We start from the raw sequence: 14,713 nt of genomic DNA, 5'->3' as shown, positions 1-14,713 counted from the left end.
GTCTAGATGCCCTAACCAAATCTATGTCCCTAGGTTTTTGTTTTAATGCCACCTTCAGGGATCTGTGTGTTGCCGAGCATGCAGCATCAAACCATCTGGGCCCTAACCTTTTATTTTTTCCAATTGGTTTTGTGAGCCGTTCAGCTACATGCCCACATAATAACTCAAAATTCCCTATAACCTTTTCAGGGTTAGCTGTTGGTGATAGACATGCTTCATATTCTGTGCTATATCCATTTATTATTTCGTCCTCTAGACCTGCTGCGTCTATTTTGCCCCACTTAAGAGTGATACCTTGGTTTCTGTTATACTTTATAGGTTGTTCCCAGACAGAATGTTTGGGTTTAACAGGACAAAGGAGGGATAGAGTCAAAGGGTTATGGTCACTGGCAGCATTAGCGATTACATCCAGTTTATCAACATAGTGAGAATACCCACTGGAAATGATTGCAAAATCGATGAAGCTCGTCGTGCCTCTACTTCCCTGGAAAGTTGGTATCGGAGCCAAATCCAGGGTTCTACTATAGATAAATCATTTAAAATAATGATATTATTTAAAGCGTCCCCCTGTGGTGTATGTTTAAAGTGAGTCAAAGGAAAGTCATAAGAATCTCTCAAACCACACACCTTCGAGTCCCCATGGGTGCATAACGTGCAGTTGAAATCACCCACCCAGATGACAAAGAGTAGGGGTTGCTCGTGGCATGCCCTGGCTATGGCCTCCTCTAACTTCGACATAACAGTTGTCTCATTGTTATCAAAGATGTTATAATACCAGTTAATTAATAACAGTGGTTCAGGAAACAAATTCACCAACATCATCACTTGAAACCATGGGGTGTCAGTTAACTTAGTGATTACAGGTTTACAATGTTTTAACGAAATTGCTGTCATTAGACCACCTTTGGCCCTACCCGCTTGTGAAGGTACCGCTAGGGTATTGAAGGCACAAAAGCCCTCAATATTCTGAGTGGAACGGCTCCATGTTTCCTGGAGGCACAAAATGTCACAGACACCCACAAAATCTAACCATGCCTCATCCTCCAGTCTTGAAGCAAGCCCATCAATGTTCCAAGAAATTAAGCACACCCTTGATTCGCTTTGGTTCTTTATGGCTGACTCAAATAGTACTTCCGGATTTTGCCCTAGGATAGTTAGGCTTGGTGCACTTTCTATATCTTAGACTCAAGGCGTAGGAGGGGTCACCTATATTATCTGGTTGATTGGAAGGGATATGCCCCGGAGGACAGGACTTGGGAGCCAGCCGGGGGGGTGCATGCACCACGCTTAGTCCGTATGTTTCACAGGAGGCATCCCGCTAAACCCCGCCCTGTGGGGAGGGTCATTGGGGGGGGGTACTGTTAGGATGCGAGTGAGGGATGGTCCTTTTTTAGTGTTTATGTACTGCCATCACATGATCGGACCAGAAATGGATAAAAGTCTGTCCTACCTTTATTTCCCTGCTAGTTATTGCTTCTTGTGAAGGTTCCTGGTTCCTGGCTGTTGTTTGCGGAAATCGATTACTTCTTGGCTCCTTTTCAAGTTTTCCTCACGGGCTCGTGAGGTCTTGAATTAGTGACTCCCCTTGGAGTACGTTGTCTTTATTTTGTAGTCCTGTTTTCCTTCCCGTTCCCTCCTTGCTTCTTGTCCTCCCTAGTTAGTTAGTTCTGCCTTTGTCCCTTCGTTCCAGATGTTTTTGTCCCTTTGTCCCAGCCGGTTTTTGGCACTCGTTATTGGAGGTTAGAAAAACAGATAAGGGCTCCTATCGACCTCCGCGATTCAGGAGTGGGTTGTTTTGAATACGGTGAAGCCCGAGGAGACGCAGTTCATCACTGGGCTTCGGCTTCGTGACGCGCTCCTTCTTTTGTACCGCTCCATCTCCTTATGCGGAAGTAACCCTTTTTCGGGTCATTCCGCGAGTGCCGAGAAAGCCAATTAATTTCCATTCCTTCTCCCTGGCCTGATCTAGTCCTCGATAAGACAAATGTAATAGGGTTTTTTTCTGGTGTGCTCCTGAACTTATGAGCACTTTTTTCCTTTTTTCCTTATGGTACAGCCTTTTGAATGGGGGACACCATAAAATATATAAAGTCTTTTTCCTGAGTCCCTGAATGTGAATTGGACTCGATACCAGCTGCTGTCCTGTGTCTCTTCGAGGCAAAGCCTGCATTGTTTATAGGTAAGCTGTGGTGATTGTGGTGTCAGGACATGCTCATTGGTTTTGGGGGTTAGGGACTACCTTGACTGCTATACATTTGGTGATCTGTACTTCCTTTTGTCTGTGTACCTAGGTGCGGAGGCGAGGAGACGGGAGCAGTGTCTTTTTAACTACCAGAGGGTGGAAGACTTGGTGTCACCTCAATACCACCCTCTTTCCAGGTCCATTGGCACACTCATTGTTGTTTGTCTGTGAAGTGTCACATGGGCAGGGAGAGGGGATTGGTTAATGGGCAGCCTCTCTTGGCCCAGAAAGGAGGACAGCTATAGTAGTCATCATCATGTTCCACTTCTTTTGGAGGGTCTCAACGAGGAAAGATTTTCTTTTTTCTTCTATTATGCTTCATCCAACCATCATCTGGCTTGAGGGCAAGGAATTTAGGGAGATTCAGGAGGATAGAGGACCAGGATTCGGAGGAGTGGACTGTGAAATGCAGACAGCTAAAACTCATATATGGCAATGAAAAGACTAGAAGACGGTGGTGATGGATTTGTTGTGATTCGAAGTTTCTAACTAGAAAGACAAGTTTCTAACCAGAAAGACAGACACACAAATAAAACTAAATAAGAGAGGAAGACAGTAAGAAGTGCAAACCTAATTCTCAGGGAAGTATAGCTCATCCTCAAACTATGGGGGTCAACCAGATGTAGGTAATCATCATCAAACACACTACTTCCGTCACCTAAGCCGCTGTCCTCATCATCCTCCATTGATTCATGTATTGTGTAATTTGGTGGTCTAAAGTGCTGATTCATTTTGACCATGGTTAACCTCTCCACATTTTTGGGCGAGAGACTGGTCCTTCTCACTGTTACAATGGAACCAGCAGCACTGAAAATACGTTCAGAAGAGACACTTGTGACAGGACATGCCAAATAGTTTATCGCCAGCCTGCTGAGCAGTGGTAATTTGTCCCTTTTCCCATACCAATGCCGCAATGGGTTTTGATCAATGTATACTTCTGTTGTGTCATCCAGATAGGCCTGGACTATCTGCTCAATGTTCAGGGGTGCTATACTTTGTTCGGCCTCTTTTGTCTTTGCATCAGCACCGGACCTACTAAGTTCTTGCTGTATATACCAATCCTTTAAAGATTTTACTGGGGCTAATGATCCAGTTCTTGCTGTTGTCGATAGTTTTGGTGAGTGTTCTGAGTCAAACGCACTGCCCTCAGGCTCCAAAGTTGAACTTGCTGCCGGATGCCCTGCTGCAGTTCTTGTTGTGGGTTTACGTAGCGGCTTTTAATTACCAGACGTTCATTTTCCAACTTACTGGCTGCCAAAGCTATCCAAGTTTTGTACCAGGCAACATCCACTTCTGAAAAAGGAATTAATGTCTTACTTTTCAGTGCCGATTTGGATCATGGATCCAGAATTGTGGCACAAATGTAATGTTCTTGTGACAAAATCCTATTTTGCACCCTTGTATTGTCAGCTAAGCGACGGGATAAGCTCTCCACCAACTCATATGCTTCCTTTTTTTCCTCTACACCTTTGTACATTTCAGACACCTCCATCAGCTGTTGCTCTACCATGTGCAACAATGGGATAGCTTGGGCCATAGTACAGTCCTCCTTGCTGATTTTATGAGTGAAGACCTCAAAAGGCAGAAGCATCTCTGTCAGGCATTTAACTAGGCACAATTGGTCCATCTGTAGGGTCATGCCTTTTACAGTAGCATCCGACCTTCGCATGACTTAATCATTGATTGGTCTGTACTGCTCAAACAGACTGTCAAGCATGTAATACGTTGAGTTGCAACGTGTTGCCACCTCCTGGATTAGTGCTTTGACTGGCCTTCTATAGTCACGTTGAATGTTCCTCAGCTGCTTCCGGGCTTTAAAAGAATGGCTAAAATGAGTGCATATTCTGCGACAGGTGGTCAGTAAGTTGCTGACTATGGGTTCTTTTTTCAGAAAGCCTTGACCTATAATGTTAATGCAGTGCGCCAAATACGGAACCTTGAAATAGGAACCAAGTGCCATGGCCTTAAGTACATCACTGCCATTATCTGTGGAAACAAAACCAATCTTAAGCCCTCCAGGGCGCAGCCATTCGAAGACCTTGCTGTGAAACTCTTCCCAAATTTGTACAGCAGTATGAGATTTCTCCATGGCGAACATGGCTACAGTTGCATGTTTCCGAGTAGCATTAAAAACCTAAGTAGTGTCAGCAGCACCTACTTCAGATAGCTTATCTCTAACCCCCAGAAAAGAGACCCAGTGTGCAGTGATGCACATGTAATCAGTGGCTTGGCAACTGGTCCCAAAGTCTGTTGTCAGGTGGATATTGTGAACTGCACTCTGCTGTAAAGCTTGTCCAACCAATTCCATCACATTGTGATGTAGTGCTGGAAAAGCAACTCTGGTGAAATAGGACCAGCTGGGAACCTTCCATTTAGGGCAGATATCTGACACAAATTCAAGGAAACCCACCCCTTCCACAAATGAAAAAGGGTGAAGGTCGCCAAACACCCAAGCCATGTTTGGGTGTTTGGGTTAGGGTGAAGGTCCAGCGCTAACATTTTAACCAGCTTCCTATTGTATAACCGTGTCGTTGGGTGGTTGCGTTGGTACTGCCCCTCCAACCTAAGCATGCTCTCAATGGCTGGATTATTTTTCTTTGTGGTGCAGCTGTTTTCTTGAACCCAGTTAGGCTCAACAACCTACTTTTTTTCATTGCAGTACTCAGTCGCCTTGATGTCTTAGTCTGACTCTGAATATGGCTCTTACTGCGGTGCCACTGAGATGTTGCTGAGGATGTAGGCGGTACCACTACACTGCTGGGGACAGGGCTAGAAATGTCTCCCTCTTGTTCACCTTCCACTACAATCATGGACATGAAGAATCCCTGATTCTTCATGTCCAACAGCAATGGGTTGAGTTTTATTTTTTTCTAAGCGAAGTAGTTGAGCCTCCCACAGGATATTGTGGTGTATTTTGAGATGACTTGTTTGGCCTCCGGTACCATAGTTTGTACCAAGCTTACCCCGCCTAACAGCATGTCGACAAATTGAGCATATAGCAATGTTCTCCTCCTTACTGCTAACCAAAAAGAAGTCCCAAACTGGGGAGGAGAACTTTCTGGTGCATCTGGATGTGCCACTTTCAATACCAGGTGAACTGGAGGGTGAGCTTGGAATGTGACCTTGTGCAGCTACACTGCCACTACCTACTGAGGTGGTGGTTGAGCTTGATGTAGTTCACTGCCGGGCCTTTGTAAATGCAAATAGGGAAGCTGGAGGTCATGGTGGTGTTCCCTGTGTTGGTGGTATCCATGCTACATCCCTCACTGCCATTTTGGATAGGGCAATATTGTTGGTCTCCATCTCCTTTGGGCCGGGAGTGATGTTCAAGATGACTGGCTCGTCATCATCATCTTCCCCCTCTTGTACATCTACCTCCATAACTCTAAGGCTTTCTAGAACCTTCCTTTTCACTAGCCTTGTCATTCAGTCAGTCAAAAGTACTTTATTCGGTTAATTAAAACCATAAAAGCATTCCATACAAAGAATATTAAAATCAATAAAACATTTGTTAGTAACAATAGTATTGAACTAAATTTTAACATAGAATAGACCAAAACGAGCAATTTAAAACACGACATTAAAAAACCCTGATTTATTAAAAGTTAGTTAATGTTAACTAGGTCATAGGAATCACTCTCACTTGTTTCCTCCTTATTCTAACTGCTGAAGTAAGGAAACTAGCTATACTGAAAATTTCCCAGACATTGGAAAGCATCTGTAAATATATAAGTGCTGGTTTTGCTTGTAAGAAACCTTTGTCCTTCAAAATTGGACTGTGCAAAAAGTGCTCACAGTATAAAACAAAGTGCAATGTATCCTGGGTGGAGAAATTGTCACATAAACAAACTCCCAAGTCCTCCACCCTTCTCCATCCCGGAGAATCGGCAAGGAGAAAATGTAACTGGTTCAGCCTAAATCTTACCAGGAGAAAGCAGTGGTTAGAGCTGGTTACTATGTTCAAATAAGGTTCGATTGCACAGGACATTTTTAGCGATTGATGGGCAAGTACCATTGATTTTGCCAACTCACTTTCTACTCTTTTCATGACTGCCATATATAAGTAGGATGTCTTCGCCCACTGCATATCACCCTTTACTAATTTGTCTGGGGAATTAAATAGTTCTGGCCGTGCCAGTTTCTCTGCCAGCCTTTTAACATGGCACAGCCAAGGAATGCTACTAGCTCAATCTAGAATTAAGCAATCTCTCAGGATTACAGGATTCATTTCAAGTTCAAGATTTAACAAAGTTGCTATCCTTTTTAGTCGAGGTGCCATTGCAATTAAGTCCTCCACAAAGCCTGTCCCAGTCTCTTGGTGAATTATATCTGTGGGCTTGGATTGTGGCATTGATCACAAGTATCTTAAAAATGCACTCTCAACTACTTGGATTTCCTTTGCTTCCCTAAAACCCCATATATCCGAACCAAAAGTTGCGATGGAGGTACATTTTGCTCCACATACATTTAACAGTGCTTGCATTGGTTTTGCCCCTAACCTACGTGCAAAACCTAGAATTGCAGATGTGGATCTAGCCAGGACATTTCTCTTTGCATTCAATTGTGGGGTCCACGTGCCCTTATCATCAAATTAAACGCCTAGATAAGGGAAAGTGGTAACCCTCGTGATCGCATTACCCTCACAATAGAGAGTTTTGACCCTTTTAGGCTTTGAACCTATTATCATTGTATGTGATTTTGAGAAATGTACTCTTAGGTACAAGGATTTCATAAAAAACATCAAAGCAGGTTAAAAGACATTGTAGGCCAACCGCAGTTCTTGCTAAAAGGGCAGCGTCATCTGTGTATAGGAGTGCTGGGATCAATTGCTCCCCACACGCGGAATACCTTTACTGGCTTCCCCTAAAACTTGATCCAGGTTATTGATATAAAGAGTAAAGAGTAGGGGAGCCAAAATGCATTCCTGGCTAACACCATTAGCGATGCATATTCCCTGGGTACAATTCCCCCTTTGTTCGTACCTCACTGTAGTGGTCAGATCACTATGGAGATCGGCAAGGAAATGGACAATATTTCCATCCACACCTAGTTTGATAAGTATAGCCCATAACTTGGATCTATTCACTCGGTCAAAGGCTGAGGAAAGATCCATGAACGCCAAGTACAATGTACCCTTCTTGGCAATGGTGTACTTACCAATTAGTAGGTGCAGATTCAGGCACTGGTCGGTGGTGCCCCTTTCTTTCCTAAATCCGTATTGCAGATCTGATAGGGTATTGGATTCAGTTAACCAAGCTGTGTGTTTACTAAATACCACCCTTCCAAGCAACTTTACGGCAGAGTCTATGAGTGAAATTGGTCTGTAACAGCTTGGGTCCCCTCTATTATCCTTTTTAAAAATCTGGACAATAACTGACTCAGACCATGACCTGGGTAGACCTAATTTACATGCCATGTTAAAAACATGGGCTAATAATTTTGACCAAATTGTTACATTGGATTTAAAAAGATCGGCTGGGACGCAATCTGGACCAGGGGCTTTGTTACTTGTCATTTGAGTTATGGCCTTCACTACTTCTAACTGTCAAAATCATAGTGTATGCCTTAACTTCAAATGCAGTACCTGAAGATCCTTGGTTCACTAGCCTTGTCTTATGGCGTGCATCACTCTCCGACTTTGCTGGTGGTTTCCAAGTGGCATCTCGATCATCAGAAGCGGCAATGATGGACTAACCCTCCTTTTCCTTGCTGGGGGTCTGGAAGACAATGGATCTTCTGAAACAGTGGCTTGCTCTACTTTGTCTGCATGAAGCTTGATTTCCTGAAATGCCTCTAGTTCAGGAGGAACAACTACTATTGTGGGCTGTTGTTATGTCAGTTCTGGCAGCTGCTGCTGTTGCAGCTGCTGTTCCTGCGTCTGCTGTGCCTGCTGCTGCGCCTGCTGCTGCCCACTTATCTGCTGAGTTTCCACCTGTGTTGATTGTGTACTACTTTGCAATAATGCAATTTCAACATCGCTGCTCGTTAGTAGACTGGCTACCTCTGCGACACGCATGGGCTTGGGCCTAGATTGGTGGGATTGGCCCGCTGATGAGGAGATGCTGCTCCCAGCTTTGTCCCCGGACAACGCTGCTGTAGGCGTAATATTTTTTCCCAAAAAACACATGGGGCGGCACACCAGTCGTGGTAAGTGCCACTTCCCTTTTCTGTTCCTTCTTATTCTCACTGACAACTTTCTTGCTTTCTTGGTACCGGAGGACAAGTTACCTTTCTTTGGGCTCATCTTCTTTAGATGCCAGCAGGCCACATGTCCACAAGTTATAGAGATGTCTGTGGTCACACGTGGACGAGACGTGGATCGCAGCAGGACTTTTGTCTGGCAGTACAACGGGTGATGATGATGATACCTCCTCCTCTGTCTTTTTGTGCACCTAAAACCAAAGAAGCCAGGAGAAGAATATCAGTGAAATGTTGCATTTGTTGTTGTGGTTCAATTACTACTAGTACAAACAAACACATAAAAGATATAGTGTAGCCATTTGTGAGACTTTGTCAACAAGGGCTTTCATGGCATACTGTGTACACACTACACTATCAGGAAGGATAGGAAAGAGGAAGAACCACAACACAAATTCAAATATACTAGAAGTGGGCACTGTTTGACAATAAATTATTTGCTCAACACATCATTCAGGGAGCTGCTGCTGGAAAAGGCAATGGATGGAAGCAGTAAGCCAAGAGGAAAACCATGCAGGCCTATATGGCAAAAGCAGCACACTAATACCTCCCGCCAAAAATGGCCACCAGCCACATGGACACTCACAAATCACAAGTAACAAGCAGGAGGGCTGGAAACAATGTACTGACAAAAGGCCTATAATAGCCAGGCAAAGGATGTATGCTAAACCACCCTGCATTGCCTTTTTAATGTAATAAAATGCACAAACAAAAATCCACGGGGCTAAACAAGGCCCACAAGGTACACAACAACACAACACACACACAACAAAGGCATGTCTTTAACACATACACAAAAACAGTAATACCCCCAAAAACACATTTAGCAATTCAATTCAATGCCATCCATGCCCTAAACGATGTTTACATTCAACAGAACACACAGAAACAGTTTTTTCATACACCTGTGTCTACCTCCGAGCCTACTGGATGAAAGGCCTGTTGGCAGACAAGGCTACACAAGCTTGCAGGCCTATGGCAATAGCACACTACCAGGCTTCAAAATGTCCACCAGCCACATGGCCAGGCCCACACAACTACAAGAAACTGAAGACAGGCAATTTGAATTTGAATTTGTACTTGTAAAGGGCACTTATACCCCAACTGGGGTTTCCTGGCGATGTACGCATAATGCTGTGGAACCCTTCTTGGCTTTTCCCTGTGAAATGTCCTGGGTACCCCCAAGGTGAAGTCAGGCATCCCAGCACTGTTGCGGCCGTTGTGGAGATTAAGCAAGCTATTGTCCAGAGTTGCAGAGTGGGACCCATGATCAGAATAGGCACAGAGGGGAGAATTATCAGGTCCAAGGAAATTGAGCCCAAGACCAGCCAAGGGGAGAATTGAACCCTGGTCCCGGGCCAGACTTCTGCATCAGGGTCTGCCGCTCTAACCATTGAGCCACACTTCTCCGCAATGCGGGCCTATTGCAAAAAGCACACTGCCTGTCTTCAAAATGGCCACCAGCCTAATGGCCAGGCCCATAACATGAAGCTTAGGCCACAAAGGAATACCATGCAGGCCTATATGGCAAATGCAGCACACTAATAACTCCCACCAGAAATGGCCCCCAGCCACATGGACACCCACAAATCACAAGCAACAAGCAGGAGGCCTGGAAAACAATGTACTGACAAAAGGCCTATAATAGCCAGTCAAAGGATGCATGCTAAACCACACTGTTTTGCCTTTTTAATGCAATAAAATGCAAAAATGCAAATCCGCAGGGGTAAACAAGGTCTGCAAGGTACACAACAATACACCACACACACAACCAATGTCTTTATTTCTCACATACCCAAAAACAGAAATACCCCTCAAAAAACACCTTTTACAATTCAATCCAAAGCCATCCATGCCCTAAATGATGTTTGAAATAAATTGAACACACACCAAAGGAACAGTTGCTTCATCATGGACCCACCCATGAATAGCTCTGGGCCTACTGGCAACACACAACAATAAAAAAAATAATAATAAGTACCAAAATTGTAGTTGCTGCAAGTGCAATGCCCCAATCAAACAAACAACAACAATGAATGAATCAATCAATCATTTGTAAAGCGCACTACATACCAGTGAGGGTCTCAAGGCGCTGGGGGTGGGGGCGCTACTGATCGAACAGCCAGCTCATGAGTATCATCCTAAAGGTCAGCAGATCTTGGGTCTGTCGTAGGCTCAGTTGGAGGGTGTTCCATGTCTTGGCGGCGAGGTGGGAGAAGGATCTCCCACTGGTGGTTGTTCTTCGGATGTGTGGGACGGTGGCATGTGAGAGGTCGGCGGAGCATAGCTGGCGGTTGGGGATGTAGAAGGAGAGCCATCAGTTGAGGTAGGCTGGGCCGGCCTTGTGGAGTGCCTTGTATGCATGGGTGAGGAGCTTGAAGGATATCCTCTTGTTGCGGGGAACTAGTGCAGGTTTCTCAGGTGGGGGGTGATGTGGCCGTGGCGTGGTACGTTGAGGATCAGTCGTGCCGAGGCATTTTGAATGCCTTGTTGTCGTTTGATGAACTTGGTCGGGGCTGCCGCTGCTGGCAAGGCCCTGGGTGACTGTCTTTCTTGTATCTGTCGGGATCCATCTGTAGATCTTGCGGAGAATGCGGAGGGTGTTGAAGCAGGAGGAGGTGTTGACTTGCTTGGTCATTGAGAGTGTTGAGTCGAGGATGAGTCCCAGGTTGCGTGCATTGTCGGTGGTTGTCAGGGCTGCCCCCATTGCTGTCGGCCACCAGGAGTCATCCCAAGCTGAAGGGTTGGAGCCGAGGATGAGGACCTCTGTCTTGTCTGAATTCAGCTTCAGACGGCTGGTCTTCATCCAGTTGGGGACGGCCTTCATTCCTTGGTGGAGGTTGGCTTTGGCGGTAATGGGGTCCTTGGTGAGGGAGAGGAGTCCAGTGGTCTTGCCGTTGTCCAGCAGGGTCCTGATGTCGTCGGTGGCGGCGATGAGGGCAGTCTCGGTGCTGTGGTTGCTGGGGAACCCTGACTGGGAAGGGTCCAGGATTCTGTTTTCTTCAAGGTATCGGTTTAGCTGTCTGTTGAGGGTTTTCTCGATGACCTTGGCCGGGAAGGGGAGCAGAGAGATGGGATGGAAGTTCTTGAGGTCTCTTGGGTCTGCCTTAGGTTTTTTGAGTGGAGCGTAAATCTCGGCGTGTTTCCAGATCTTTAGGAAGGTTGCGGTCTCGAGGGAGAGATTGATGACGTTGAGCAGGTGGGGTGCAATGGAACTGCTTGCTCTGTTGAAGACGTGGTGCAGGAATGGGTCTGACGGAGAGCCGGAGCGGATTGTGCGCATGGTCTTGGTGGTGTCATCGACGCTCACGCTGACCCGGGCTAGCAGGGGGTCGTGGTCAATGGTGTGCGGAGGGTCTGCTGTATTGCTGTCTGTTGGGGCTGTCTGGGTGTTGAAGCTGTTATGGATGTCTGCTATCTTGCGGTGGAAGAATGTGGCGAGGGACTCGCACAGGGCTTGCAACGGCAGGATGTCGTTGGTGTTGGAGCTGATGTTGAAGAGCTCCTTGCTATTGTGTGTGTTGTTGTTGAGGCGGTCTTTGAAGGAGGTCCTCTTGGCCACCCTGATTAGGTGGTGGTGGTTGCGGATGGTGTCCTTGTGTGCTGCGTGGCTGTCCGGAGTTTGTTCACTGTGCCATTTCTTCTCTAGTTTCTGGCAGGCTTGCTTGGTGGCTAGGAGTTCTGGGGTGAACCAGCTGGCCCTCTTGCTGGTGTCTCGGTGGGGGTTTCTTCAGTGGGACGAGGGTGTTGGCGCAGTCCTTGATCCAGGGTCTGAGGCTGTGGGCAGCGTTGTCAGTATAAGCAATCGCAATGGAGTGCACACCGCTAGCCCCTCCTCCGGGTCGCCCCTCGGGAATCTGGTACATGGAGTTCTTGAGTGGTTCACCCATGTGGGTGCAAGTAGGTACTTGTAAAACTGATGATCTCTAGACCCGATACATGTCCCGGGTTTTTGGATATCGCCCGAGACATGGCTCGGGTTTCGGGATAACTTCCCTCATCAGTAGAGAAAATAGTTAGGGGTGGAAGAGAAGGCCGCCAAACAACCGTCAATGGCCTCGATGCCCGAACCGGCACGCAGGTGCGTCGTCCAGGAGCCCGTCGGCTCAAAGCTCAAGGGAGCCAATTTGTATAAGCAATCGCAATGGAGCGCACACCGCTAGCCCCTCCTCCGGATCGCCCCTCGGGAATCTGGTACATCGAGTTCTTGAGTGGTTCACCCATGTGGGTGCAAGTAGGTACTTGTAAAACTGATGATCTCTAGACCCGATACATGTCCCGGGTTTTTGGATATTGCCCGAGACATGGCTCGGGTTTCGGGATAACTTCCCTCATCAGAAGAGAAAATAGTTAGGGGTGGAAGAGAAGGCCGCCAAATAACCGTCAATGGCCTCGATGCCCGAACCGGCACGCAGGTGCGTCCTCCAGGAGCCCGTCGGCTCAAAGCTCAAGGGAGCCAATTTGTATAAGCAATCGTCAAGAGAACTTCGATCCACTCATCAGGCCCTCCTGTCAGTTCCTCGTTTTAGGAAACAGAGGGTCGGGGGGGCCAGATTTGCAGTGCTGGCTCCTTCCTTTTGGAATTCTCTTCCTCTTGCCCTCAGGATGTCTCCCTCTTACTTGGAGTTCCGCAAGCAATTGAAGACCTGCTTGTTCTCCAGATCCATCACAGCTTAATTCGCCATCCACTGACCCTTGGCTATCTAGCGCCATGAAACCGTTTCGGTAAAAGAGCGCTCTACAAATATTTTAAAATTCAAATTCAAATTCAAATCGCAATGGAGCGCACACCGCTAGCCCCTCCTCCGGATCGCCCCTCGGGAGTCTGGTAACATGGAGTTCTTGAGTGGTTCACCCATGTGGGTGCAAGTAGGTACTTGTAAAACTGATGATCTCTAGACCCGATACATGTCCTGGGTTTTTGGATATCGCCCGAGACATGGCTCGGGTTTCGGGATAACTTCCCTCATCAGTAGAGAAAATAGTTAGGGGTGGAAGAGAAGGCCGCCAAACAACCGTCAATGGCCTCGATGCCCGAACCGGCACGCAGGTGCGTCGTCCAGGAGCCCATCGGCTCAAAGCTCAAGGGAGCCAATTTGTATAAGCAATCGCAATGGAGCGCACACCGCTAGCCCCTCCTCCGGATCGCCCCTCGGGAATCTGGTACATGGAGTTCTTGAGTGGTTCACCCATGTGGGTGCAAGTAGGTACTTGTAAAACTGATGATCTCTAGACCCGATACATGTCCCGGGTTTTTGGATATCGCCCGAGACATGGCTCGGGTTTCGGGATAACTTCCCTCATCAGTAGAGAAAATAGTTAGGGGTGGAAGAGAAGGCCGCCAAACAACCGTCAATGGCCTCGATGCCTGAACCGGCACGCAGGTGCGTCGTCCAGGAGCCCGTCGGCTCAAAGCTCAAGGGAGCCAATTTGTATAAGCAATCGCAATGGAGCGCACACCGCTAGCCCCTCCTCTGGATCGCCCCTCGGGAATCTGGTACATGGAGTTCTTGAGTGGTTCACCCATGTGGGTGCAAGTAGGTACTTGTAAAACTGATGATCTCTAGACCCGATACATGTCCCGGGTTTTTGGATATCGCCCGAGACATGGCTCGGGTTTCGGGATAACTTCCCTCATCAGTAGAGAAAATAGTTAGGGGTGGAAGAGAAGGCCGCCAAACAACCGTCAATGGCCTCGATGCCCGAACCGGCACGCCGGTGCGTCGTCCAGGAGCCCGTCGGCTCAAAGCTCAAGGGAGCCAATTTGTATAAGCAATCGCAATGGAGCGCACACCGCTAGCCCCTCCTCCGGATCGCCCCTCGGGAATCTGGTACATGGAGTTCTTGAGTGGTTCACCCATGTGGGTGCAAGTAGGTACTTGTAAAACTGATGATCTCTAGACCCGATACATGTCCCGGGTTTTTGGATATCGCCCGAGACATGGCTCGGGTTTCGGGATAACTTACCTCATCAGTAGAGAAAATAGTTAGGGGTGGAAGGGAAGGCCGCCAAACAACCGTCAATGGCCTCGAAGCCCGAACCGGCACGCAGGTGCGTCGTCCAGGAGCCCGTCGGCTCAAAGCTCAAGGGAGCCAATTTGTATAAGCAATCGCAATGCAGCGCACACCGCTAGCCCCTCCTCCGGATCGCCCCTTGGGAATCTGGTACATGGAGTTCTTGAGTGGTTCACCCATGTGGGTGCAAGTAGGTACTTGTAAAACTGATGATCTCTAGACCCGATACATGTCCCGGGTTTTTGGATATCGCCCGAG

Source organism: Lissotriton helveticus, chromosome 8 (assembly GCF_964261635.1).
Source record: "Lissotriton helveticus chromosome 8, aLisHel1.1, whole genome shotgun sequence".
NCBI classification, from domain to species: domain Eukaryota; kingdom Metazoa; phylum Chordata; class Amphibia; order Caudata; family Salamandridae; genus Lissotriton; species Lissotriton helveticus.
This window is presented reverse-complemented; position numbering follows the sequence as displayed.